At 40.3% G+C, this 12656-nt stretch overlaps 1 long non-coding RNA gene across 1 annotated transcript; it reads left to right on the top strand.

The window, feature by feature from the left end:
* Window positions 1-533: 533 nt before the first annotated feature.
* LOC115513652 lies at window positions 534-2972 on the top strand. The gene is made up of 2 exons (XR_003968779.1): window positions 534-1001; window positions 2719-2972. It is a non-coding gene; the product is annotated as an uncharacterized LOC115513652 (long non-coding RNA).
* Window positions 2973-12656: the final 9684 nt, after the last annotated feature.

The following is a 12656-nucleotide window of genomic DNA, read 5'->3' as shown; positions in this document are numbered from 1 at the left end:
ATACTAGAACTCCAATGAATGAATGTATGTGGAATCAAAGAGACAGGATTATTCTAACCCCTGTCTGATGGGGATGATCTCTGATTTGCATGAGCTGTCCACTGAGCTTGGGAGTGAAAAGACCTGGGCAAGGCATAGTTCCCCCCAGGATCTCTCTGGAGCCCCAGACTCTTCAAGTATGAGTTGAAGCAGGTGGAGGCTATAAGAAGAGGTCTTTGGTCAGAGCTATAATTGAGAAGAAAGAGAAGATTCAGGAAGCCAATCTGGTGATATCTCAAGTTTGTTGTCCCTTCTGATTGCAGTGTAGTGTAAGACACATAGAAATGATACTCACACAACTGACTGCTGTAGTCAGAACCACAAAAGATCACAAATTTTAAATTGAGACTCCAGGTTAAATATGGGTAGAGGGTCTTTTGTCCCCTGTGGTTATCTTCATGTTATCCCTGCTCCTTCCATGACCACACTGCAAGCCAACTTGGACCTGGTGTTGCCAAGGCAAGATTATCAAGGGTCATTTGGGTTCACAGCAAGCAATCTACATGACGAGTCTGGAGAATGAAAGGAAAATCTTCACTGTCTTTGTGTACTCTGATGATTGTCACATGCTCCTTTTTTTGTTGTTGTGGCCTGAGTGAGTCAACACTTCCCCAAAGCATTGACTAATCACATGGCTTGGCCGGGTCTGAGCGGTGAAGCCACGCAATGTATACTGCAGGATCCTCGAGCACTATGTGTGTGTGCTTGCAGAAAGTGAACGGGGCCCCCAAGCCCTTCTCCATCTAAACCAACACCTGGTGAAGCTCCTAGAGCTGACAATTTGATGCTCCCAAGTACTGTGGTCTCCACTGGATCTGCGAAGACAGCAGGCTGTGCATTTGCTTCCCTCTGGTGGTAGGTCCTGGAGTGAGCCTGGGGACTCTGTGTCTTCCTCTAACACTGGATGAATGGGTGCCTTCCAGCTTCACTCCCAGAGGGTTCCCAGACACCTAGCCCAGAAGGTAAGCTCATTGTTTCATTGGCCACTGATCATAACAGTGTCTAACATTTGTAGAATGCTTACTCATTGCTCTACACTGTGCTACAGACTCTATAGAAGTGTGTCATTTGAGCCATACAACAGGGTTAGGAAGTAGGGACTGTTAGTAGTATTCTTGTAGACAGAAGAGGGGTGGGGCCATGCTAGAGAGAAAGAAAATAGCCCAATTAATGAATTTGGGAACTAGGATCACACCCTGGGTCTGCTGCCAAAGGGCCCAGGCTCTTAACCTCTGTGCTGTGCTGCCTCCCACACTGCAAGTGGAGTCTGAGATATGTTCATATCCACACACATGGCCCTCACCCACAGAATACCTTGCATGACCGACTCCCAGTATTGAAGCTGTAGGCTGGTCAGTGTGAATGCTTAGGTGGAGGCATCTGTGGGCGTACAGTAGGTCTCATACAAGTATATAAACCCAGTATAGGAACATAGCCTTTAACATAGCACTTTAGAACCTTATGCAGATCAAGCCCAGGATGGCCAGCCACCTATTATTCCAAGCATGGAAAAAGGAAAGACCATTTTGCACTCTATTGTGGTCCCTCCCTTGATGGGATCCTTGATTTGTCCCATGCTTGAGCAGAGGACAGCCCCCCCCCCCCGCCAGAGCCAGTGCCCAGCATAGCTACCGACAGCCTTCCCTGAACATCTGATAAAGAGGCTCTTGCTAGGGAATCCCATTACTATGACCACATTGGATGTGGCCCCTTTAGAACAGGGGGAGGGGAAATAGCCTAATTTCTGTCAAATCTGTCTGATCTGCTTGGTGAAAGAGGATGGCTGGACTGATTCTGAGTAATTATCAGTTCATCTTTAGATAAAGTAAAGATGAGCTCTGTGTACAGGGTTTCCACCAAACTCAAGTGTTCATGTCTTTTTGGCTAACTGGGTCTCTTTGGTGTTGCCATTGCCAGGGATTGTGGGCTTTCTTGCTCTCACTCTCTCTCAGAAATAAATAAATAAACATTAAAAAAAAAAAAAAGAGCTGATTCTGAATATAGAGATAAAACCAGATTTGGGAGATGATAGCCTGTCCTGCCCTAATTGTTCTCTTTCTGGCACCTGTGAAAAACCTTGATGCTCCCTGACAATGCCTTCTAATGAGGTCCCTGAGAGCTGACTCATTGAATCCTTTTGGATGGAGTGGAAGGCAAACCTTTTGCACTGTGTTTTCTGCTGTATGGCAACAGGATATACCCATGCTGAGGTTGCAACCCAGGCGATGGATACCAAGGAGAGTCTGGTCCCTCAGGGGATCTAAAGCAAAGTGCACTTATCCTACAATTGCTTTCAGGAAGGCTGGTCTTCACATACACAAGGTAGAAGACAGGCATTCTTTCTAGGAGGAGAGTATGCATGCTTAGAAAGGAGGTTGGTTAATGGTTTTAAGAACTGAAATACAGAGTGAAGGGCCTTAGGCTTCTCACCATAGGAGCAGTCTTCTCTCTTTACTAATACTTAGACCACAATTTGTCCCTGCCACAATCAGAAATCAAAGCCGTAGGTGTCTTAATTACAGGAAACATTGTATATCCAGTGCTTCTGACCTTACACTGAAGGGGAGTTTATTTTTAGCTAACAGGCATTTAACCTTTCTGGAAAGTCTTTGGGGTGTTTGTTTCTCAGAGGACATGTGAGGAGTGGCTTCTAACCAGTTATTTTCTGACTGACTTTAGCACCATGTGCTGCACTTGCATGGATTTGAAGTCCTCACCCCTCAGATGTTGCTCCTGAGGCCACATCAGACAAAGAAAGGCAAGTGATGGTGACACTGCGGGCCCAGAGACTGACAGGCGTTGGGAAGGAAGAGCCCGCCCACGGGACACCTCCCTGGTACTTTAGGTGATAACCTGCAATGCAGTCACCCCACCAAAGAGTGGTGGACGGGACTGGGGTTAAATAAAACTTACAGAAAAGTTGGTTGAATATACTTAATGTGTCAGTCATCAATTTATTGCCTCTTGGCCACAAATGCCATCTTTAACATCTGCAGCATGATGAACAGAATCCCTTTAAGCATTTCTCCTTTAAATTTTTTTTTTCAACGTTTATTTATTTTTGGGACAGAGAGAGACAGAGCATGAACGGGGGAGGGGCAGAGAGAGAGGGAGACACAGAATCGGAAACAGGCTCCAGGCTCCGAGCCATCAGCCCAGAGCCTGACACGGGGCTCGAACTCACGGACCGCGAGATCGTGACCTGGCTGAAGTCGGACGCTCAACCGACTGCGCCACCCAGGCGCCCCTAAGCATTTCTCCTTTAAAGCAAGCTTCCGGGGTAGAGGGCTCTGGGATGACAGGCCAGGACAGGGGAAGAGGCTCTTGGGTGGTTTATAGTGACGGCCAGCTCTATACTGGGCTGGCAGGAGCCCTGCCACAGGCCAAATAAGCTGCCATAGTTCTCTCTGCAGGGAAAGCAGAGCCCCCTTTTGCAGACGCTGCCCATTTGCCTGCATCCCCCGGGGGCCTACTACTCACCAGCAACTTCAGTCCAACACCAGCGTGAGCAAACCAGCAAATTTCTTTGCTGAGCCATCCTAAGTGTGGGCTGAGCCATACTTTCTCCAACAGGTTTGAACCAACCACTGTCTGTCCTTCTGTGGCACTCTCTCCCTCAGCCTGAAGGAACCTTAAAGAGTTGTCTTATATTTTGTGGTCACTCTTTTCTTGTAGTCAATAGTTCTTTATATTATACTCCTGTTTGCGCTACTGTGTGCTCTCTGTCTCCTGATTAGAATCAGACCGCTACATTTAATGATGTGAGTAAAGGTTTCATAATAAATAAGTAGCCCAAGGGCGCCTGGGTGGCTCAGTTGGTTAAGCGTCCATCTTCAGCTCAGGTCATAATCTTGATTTGTGAAGAAGATATTCATTACATTTAATACTTTAACTTCATTCTTGGGAATTTATCCTAAGAAATTATTTAAAAAATACTGTTATAGATTTTTTAATGAAAAGAATCATAAATATTCATTTGATTAAGCAAATTATGTTGTATCACTTTGATGTAACATTATAAACTTAACAGGAAAATTATATGTCCTTATGCACAACCTATAAAACCTGGTCATGGAAAGTGTTGCACACAAAAAATAAGTAAACCAGGGCAATATAATTGTCAAGAGTTGAGCAAATTCTAGGATTTTACCTTACTTACAAACTAACAAATTATTTGTCTGTTACATCCTATTTCATGGATGCTGGCAGAAGACATTAGACTTTTGGCCAGAGACAGAGGACTTCATTACTGACAGAAAAAGCAGTAGGTAGAGCTTATCATATTCTTTTGTGTTGGTTTCCCATGCCACCCGTGTCCTATGAAGGCACTGCAAAAGGTACTTCATGGATGCCTTCACAACCAGAGCGTTAAAATTTAGCTCCCACTGAGCTGGGGGGATTTAGTGCTTTTACAAAAAGCAGATACAAGCTTGCTCTTTCTTGGGGAGAGATGTTAACTCATCTATTGAAGCTGCCCACTGCAAACACAACCCTGAGAAATAGCCCAGGCAAAGGGCATTCAAGCATTCTTGGCGTACTCAGAAAGAACCTGCAGGGAGCAATCCACCCTTGATGGATTGCCTTTCCCAACAACAAAGTAACAACTAGGCATAAAGCATGAAGACTTTAAAAAGGCATGAAAAAATAAATATAATTTTGTTAGTGTGGCAATGTTTTCTTTAGTATCGTTCTGTGCTCTTGTCATTTATGTATGTATGTTCATATATTCACAGATGGGCACTGGGCAGAAAACACATTCCAATATCAGTTTTTGGAAATTTAAGGAGGAGAATTCTCCCCTCTTCCTGCTGGTTTATTTCCTCTGTCGGCTTCTTTCCTTTGTCAGAGATGCCTCCCAAATCCTCCCATACTTCCTACAAATCACAGGGAGTGCATTGGGAGCTTTTATATCCATTAGGCATCACTTGTCTGTGAATAATGATCATTTGTGTCTTTTTTCCCAATTCTTGTCCTATTTTTGCCTTTTTGTGTTTAGTAAGGGATACCTCCTGTACAATAAATGGTCACCCTTACTTATCTTGTTACTAATCTTAATGTGAAAACTTTTGAGGACTCACTGTTAGTATGATGAATGGTTGTTGACTTTATCAAATACTTGTATGCATATATTGAAATAATCATGTTTTAATTTTTATCTGTTGATGTAGTACATTTTAGTGATTGTTTTCCTAATTTTAAATGAAACTTGCATTCCTGGGAAACTTACTTTGGCCATTATGTATTATCTTGTTTTCATTTTGATGAATTCTGTTTGCTAGTAGTTGGCTTTGAAGTTTTACATTTATGTTGATGCATTAGATTAGCCTGTAATTTTCTTTCTGCTTCTGTCCTTGTCAGATTTTAATATGAAGCTTAATCTCAAAAAAGTGAGTTTGAGAGTGAAGCCTCCTTCTCTACACTATGTATTAACTTGATTAAGAATGAAATCATTTGCTCCTTGAATGAAATCATTTGTTTGGTAAAACTTTCTAGTAAAACAATCTGGACATGAAGTTTTGTTTGGCTTTGTGGTTTTGGATTAGATAAAATAAGCATGGTCCACCCTGTCTCTCCCACTGAATGTAGTATAAGGCCTGGAAAAATGCTTAAAGCAACTATTACAGGAGTCTAAAAAGTAAACAGTAGCAGGTGGAATGGGGAAGACCAGAATTCAAAGTACTACCAACCTGACAATGTTTTGTTCTTTTTTCCCCTTCAGTGTCTCTCAGCCTGAACTCAACACAGCCTGAGTTGTGGGTTGAAGATAGAAACATCTCCAGGGGAAGCCCTCTAGTTCTGGCTTGATTGGAAGGATAGGGAATTGTTAATGTTCAGGGAAACTGTGAAATCTCCCATTTTTTTCTTTTCTTTTTTCTCTGGCATTCCAGCCTGCAAGCAATCCTGAAATGGAAACAAAAGGAGCTTGCAACTGCCCAAACCCTGAAGAAATAAACCCTTCCTGTCCAATCAGTGACTCTGTGGTACCAAGAAACAGGAACCAAATCCTATTGCTTTCTTCTTCTCCCTGTTCTCCCATTTCTTGGCTCCAGACAGGGGTGCACTTGGAGAAGCATGTGGCAGAATGGGGCAGTTAAAGTGCCAGCTTTCTGCCTGAAGTCTGGAAACAGAAGTCCTATAGAAACAGAAAATACTGCGGAGGTCATGGAGAGGGAGAGGGGAGTGCAGGGAAACCACACCATAAAGTTGTGTTTGAACTCCTGGGCTCACCTTTAAGCTGCAGACTTGGGGATCTGATCCCAATCAGCATACCAAATACTTTGGGAACTGAACTAAAGACAGACAACTGCTCAGATCACAGATTGGCCATGGGTGGCATACACATGAGACAAATCCCAACAGCATTGCAAAGGATGTGAGAACTGAAATGGCATAGAAACCACAACCCACTGAAAGCATGTTGAAACTAGTGGCCCAAACCTAATTGGGTTGATTACCTGCTAAAACAAGAATAATAACATTCTTGATGAAATTCAAATAAAACCCAGAGTTTCATAACATAATCTTCAAAGTAGCCAGAATACAATCCAAAATTGAATATTTGGTATTCGAAGAACCAGAAAAATCTCAACTTGTGTGGGAAAAGGAAACCAAGAGATGCTAACACCAAGATGACACAGATGTTGGAGTGATCTGACAATGACTTTATAGTAGCTCCAGTGACCAGTCACAAATACTCTAGAAAGCAGTGGAAAAGTAAAAAGTCTCAGTAAATAAATGGAAGACATAAAAAGGAAACAAATGAAAATTTTAGAACAGAAAAATACAAGAGCCAAAATACTATCTCAGTATCAGAATGGAAACACAAGGGGAAAAGTTAGTGACTTTGAAGATAGATCAACAGAAAGTATCCAATCTGAATAACAGATAAAATGATTTTTTTAAATTGTCAAGTTAGCTAACATACAGTGCAGTCTTGGCTTCAGGAGTAGATTCCCATGGTTCATGACTTACATACAACACCCAGTGCTCACCCCAACAAGTGCTCTCTTCAATGCCCATCACCCATTTTCCCCACCCACCAATCCCCCAGCCCCATCAATCCTCAGTTTGTTCTCTGTACTTGAGTCTCTTATAGTTTGCCTCCCTCTCTGTTTCTATCTTTTTATTCCTTCCCTTCCCCTATGGTCATCTGTTAAGTTTCTCAAATTCCACATAAGAGTGAAATCATATGATATCCATCTTTCTCTGACTGACTTATTTTGCTTAGCATAATACCCTCCATTCCATCCACATTGTTGCAAATGGCAAGATTTCATTCTTTTTCATCAGAGTACTATATATACACACACACACACACACACACACACACACACACACACACACACCAGTTCTTCTTTAGCCATTCATTGGTTGATGGACAACTGATTTGGGCTCTTTCCATAATTAGGCTATTATTTATAGCGCTGCTATAAACACTGGGGTGCATGTGCCCCTTCAAATCAGCACTCATGTATCCTTTGGATAAATTCCTACTAGTGTTATTTCTGGGTTGTAGGGTAATTCTATTTTTAATTTTTGAGGAACATCCACACTGTTTTCCAGAGTGGCTGCACCAGTTTGCATTCCCACCAACAGTGCAAGAGGGTTCCCCTTTCTCCACATCCTCACCAACATCTGTTGTTTCCTGAGTTGTTCATTTTAGTCATTCTGACTGGTGTGAGGTGGTATCTCAATGTGGTTTTGATTTGTATTTCCCTGATAATGAGCAGTATTGAGCATCTTTTCATGTCTCTGTTGGCCATCTGGATGTCTTCTTTGGAAAAGTGTCTATTCATGTTGACAGGGTCCTTGAGCAAACAGCTAAGAAAGAATTCTTGAGATGTCTTTGGTGCAAAAAGGTGATTTTATTAAAACTTGGGGACAGGACCCATGGGCAAAAAGAGCTGCACTGAGGTTGTGAGGAGTGACTGATTATATACTTTTAAGTTAGTGGTGGTTAGGGATAGGGTAAGTCTCTAAGGAATTTGAAAGCAAGGCTTTTAGAACCTTAAGGGGCTAGATACTGTTAAGATAAGGTTACTTTTAGTCTTTAATGAAACAAAAACATTAAGGAAGTAAGGCAGCCATGAGTTTTTGAAGAAGGTCATGCTCTGCATGTTTCAGGTGTGTATCAGTGGGCTGCAGCTGTAAAGAGATTTAATTTAAGCTACATTTCTCTTCCCTTTGTTTCCCTCATCAATATTGTCTGCCCATTTTTTACTGGATCATTTGTTTTTCGGGTGTTGAGTTTGGTAAGTTCTTTATAGATTTTTGATACTAACCCTTTATTTGATATGTCATTTGCAAATATCTTCTCCCATTTCATCAGTTGCCTTTTAGTTTTGTTGATTGTTTCTTTTGCCATGCAGAATCTTTTTTATCTTGATGAGGTCCTAATAGTTCATTTTTGCTTTTATTTCCCTTGCCTTCAGAGACAGGTCAAGTAAGAAGTTGCTGCAGCTGAGATAAAAGAGATTGCTGCCTGTTTTCTCCAGTAGCATTTTGATGGCTTCCTGTTTTAAATTTAGGCCTTTCATCCGTTTTTAATTTATTTTTGTGTATTGTGTAAAAAAGCAGTCCGGTTTCATTCTTCTGCATGTTGCCGTCCAGCTCTCTGCACCATTTTCTAAAGAGACTGTATTTTTTTCCATTGGATAATCTTTTCTGCTTTGACAAAAATTAGTTGGCCATATATATTTTTGGGTCCATTTCTGGGTTCTCTATTCTACTCTATTGGTCTATGTGTCTGTTTTTGTGCCAGTACCATACTGTTCTGATGATTACAACTTTGTAATACAGGCTAAAGTCCAGGACTGGGATGTCCCCAGCTTTGGTTTTCTTTTTCAACATTAATTTGGCTATTCAGGGTCTTAAAATACAGATTTTAGGATTGTTTGTTCTAGCTCTATAAAGAATGCTGGCGCTATTTTGATTGGGACTGCACTGAATGTGTAGATTGCTTTAGGTGTATTAACTTTTTAACAATATTTGTTCTTCCAGTCCATGAGCATGGAATGTTTTTCCAATTCTTTGTGTCTTCTTCAATTTCTTTCATAGGCTTTCTATAGTTTTCAGCATATAGATCTTTTACCTCTTCGGTTAGGTATTCCTAGATTTCTTATGTTTTTGGTGCAATTGTAAATGGGATCGATTCCTTGATTTCTATTTTTTCTGCTTCATTATTGGTGTATAGATATGCAACCAATTTCTGTACATTGATTTTATATCCTGCAACTTTGCTGAATTCATGGGTCAGTTCTAGTAGTTTTTTGGTGGAGTCTTTTGGGTTTTCCATGTATTGTATCATGCCATCTTCAAAGAGTGAAAGCTTGACTTCTTCCTTGTCAATTTGGATGCCTTTTATTTCATTTTGTTTTCTGATTGCTGGGGCTATGACTTCCAACACCATGTTAAACAACAGTGATGAGAGTGGACATCCTGTTGTGATCTCAGGGGAAAAAACTCTCAGTTTTTCCCCATTGAGTATGATCATTAAGTGTGGGCCTTTCAAATATGGCTCTTATGATGCTAAGTTATGTTCCTTCTATCCCAACTTTTTTGAGGGTTTTTATTAAGAAAGGATGCTATATCTTGTCAAATACTTTTTCTGCATCCATTGACAGGATTATGTGGTTCTTATCCTTTCTTCTACTAATGTGATGTATCATGTTGATTGATTTGAACCAACCCTACAGCCCTGGAATGAATCCCCTTGATCATGGTGAGTAATTCGTTTAATATACTGTTGAGTTAGATTTGCTAGTAACTTGTTGATAATTTTTGAATCCATGTTCATCAGGGATATTGGTCTGTAATTCCCCTTTTAAGTGTGGTCTTTGTCTTGTTTGGGAATCAAGGTAATGCTGGCTTCATAGAATAAGTCTGGAAGCTTTCCTTCCATTTCTGTTTTTTGGAACAGTCTGAGAAAAATGTTAACTGTGCTTTAAATGTCTGGTAGAATTCCCCTGGGAAGGCATCTTGCCCAGTACTCTTATTTGTTGAGAGATTTTTAATAAATGATTCAATTTCTTTGCTGGTTATGGGTCTGTTCAAATTTTCTATTTCTTCCCGTTTGAGTTTTGGTAGTGTCTGAGTGTCTAAGAATTTGTCCATTTCTTCCATATTGTCCAGTTTGTAGACATATAATTTTTCATAGCATTCTTTTTTTAATTTTTTAATGTTTATTTATTTTTTTGAGAGACAGTGAGTAAGTGGAGAGGGGCAGAGAGAGAGGGAGACACAGAATCTGAAGCAGCCTCCAGGCTCTGAGCTGTCATCACAGAGCCCGACGTGGGGCTTGAACTCAAAAACTGCAAGATCATGACCTGAGCCAAAGTTGGATGCTTAACTGACTGTGAAACCCAGGTGCCTCAATTTTTCATAGTATTCTTAATAATCATTTGTATTTCTGGTATTTCTATGGTGTTGGTTGTGATCTCTCTTTCATTTGCGATTTTATCTAATTGGGTCCTCTCTCTTTTCTTTTTGAGAAATCTGGCTAGGGGTTTATCAATTTGATTTATTCTTTCAAAAAACCAGCTCTTAGTTTCGTTGCTCTGTTCTACTATTTTTTGGATTCTATATTATTTATTTGTGCTCTAATCATTAATATTTCTCTTCTGCTGGCTTTGGGCTTTCTTTGCTGCTGCCTTTCTAGTTCCTTTAGGTGTGGGGTTAGGTTGTGTATTTGGGATCTTTCTTGCTTCTTGAGATAAACCTGAATTGCAATGTATTTTCCTCTTAGGACTGCCTTTGCTGCATCCCAAAGGGCTTGGACTGTCATGTTTTGATTTTTATTTGCTTCAATATATTTTTTAATTTCTTCTTTAATTTCCTGGTTGACCCATTTATTCTTTAGTGGGATGTTCTTTCACCTCCATGTATTTGGGGGCTTTCCAAATATTTTCTTGTGGTTGATTTCAAGATTCATAGCATTGTGATCTGAAAATATGCATGCTATGATCTCAAACCTTTTATATTTGTCAAGGGCTGTTTTGTGACTTAGTATGTGATCTATTTTGGAGAATGTTCTATGTGCACTCAAGAATGTGTATTCTGTTGCTTTTGGATGAAATGTTCTGAATATATCTGTTAAGTCCACCTGGTCCAATGTGTCATTCAGAGCCATTGTTTCCCTATTGATTTTCTGCCTAGATGATCTGTCCATTCCTGTAAGTGGAGTATTAAAGTCCCCTACAATCACAGTATTATTAACTATAGATTTATTTATGTTTGTGATTAATTCATTTACATATTTGGGTGCTCCACAATGGGGGCATAAACATTTACAATTGTTAGCACTTCTTGATGGATAGACCCCTAATTATATAATACCCTTCTTCATCTCTTCTTACAGTCTTTGTTTAAAAATCTAGTTTGTCTAATGTAAGTATGGCTACCCAGCTTTCTTTTGACATCTAGTAGCATGATAGATGGTTGTCCATCCCCTCACTTTCAATCTTAAGGTTTCCTCAGGCTGTCTCTTGGAGGCAGCATACAGATGGATCTGCTTTTTTATCCATCCTGATACCCTATGTCTTTTGATTGGGGCATTTGGTCCATTTACATTCAGAGTGATTACTGAAAGATATGGATTTAGTGTCATTGTGTTAACTGTAGGTTTTGTGCTTGTGGTGATGTCTTTGGTCCTTTGTAGTCTTTGCTGCTTTCCACTCAGAGTCCCCCTTAGGATCTTCTGCAGGGCTTGTTTAGTGGTCATTAACTCCTTTAGTTTTTGTTTGTCTCGGAAAGCCTTTAGTTCTCCTTCTATTCTGAATGACAGCCTTGCTGGATAAAGGATTCTTGGCTACACATTTTTCCTATCAGCCCATTGAATATTTCCTTCCTCTCCCTTCTGACCTGCCAAGTTTCAGTGGACATGTCTTCTATTGCCCTTATGTCTACCCTTGTAGGTTAAGGTCTGTTTGTCCCTAGCTGCTTTCAGAATTCTCCCTTTATTTTTGTATTTTTCCGGTTTCACTGTGATATGTCATGGTGTTAATCTGTTTTTGTTGATTCTGAAGGGACTTCTCTATGCCTCTTGGACTTGGATGCCTGTTTCCTTGCCCAGATTAAGGAAGTTCTCAGCTATAATTGTTCAAATAAAGCTTCTTCCCCTCTCCCTTCTTCTTCTTCTGGAACTCGTATGATATGGATATTATTTTGATTCATTGAATCACTTAGGTCTCTAATTCTCCCCTCGTGGTCTAGTAATTTCCTTTCCCACTTTTTTTCAGCTTCATCATTTTCGATAATTTTGTCTTCTATTTCACCTATTCTCTCCTCTGCTTCTTCCATCCTCACTGTCACTGTATCTAGTTTATAACATTTCTTTATTCATTGTGACTATTTCTTAGGTCTTTGATCTCTGCAGCAATAGGTTCTCTGCTGTCTTCTATGCTTTTTTCAGACTCAGCTATTTGTCTTATGACTATTATTCTAAATTTGTGTTCAGATATATTGTTTATATCTGTTTTGACCAATTCTCTGGCTGTAATTTCTTCCTGGAATTTCTTTTGAGGAGAATTCTTCTATTTCATCATTTTGGCTAGGCTTCTGTCTTTTATGTGTTTTAATAGCTTGTTATGTGTCCTTCACCTGCAAGAACTACTATACTA

This window comes from Lynx canadensis, chromosome B2 (genome assembly GCF_007474595.2).
Source record: "Lynx canadensis isolate LIC74 chromosome B2, mLynCan4.pri.v2, whole genome shotgun sequence".
In the NCBI taxonomy this organism is placed as follows: Eukaryota; Metazoa; Chordata; class Mammalia; order Carnivora; family Felidae; genus Lynx; species Lynx canadensis.
Note: the sequence above shows the minus strand (reverse complement) of the source record. Positions and strands in the feature narration are given on the sequence as shown.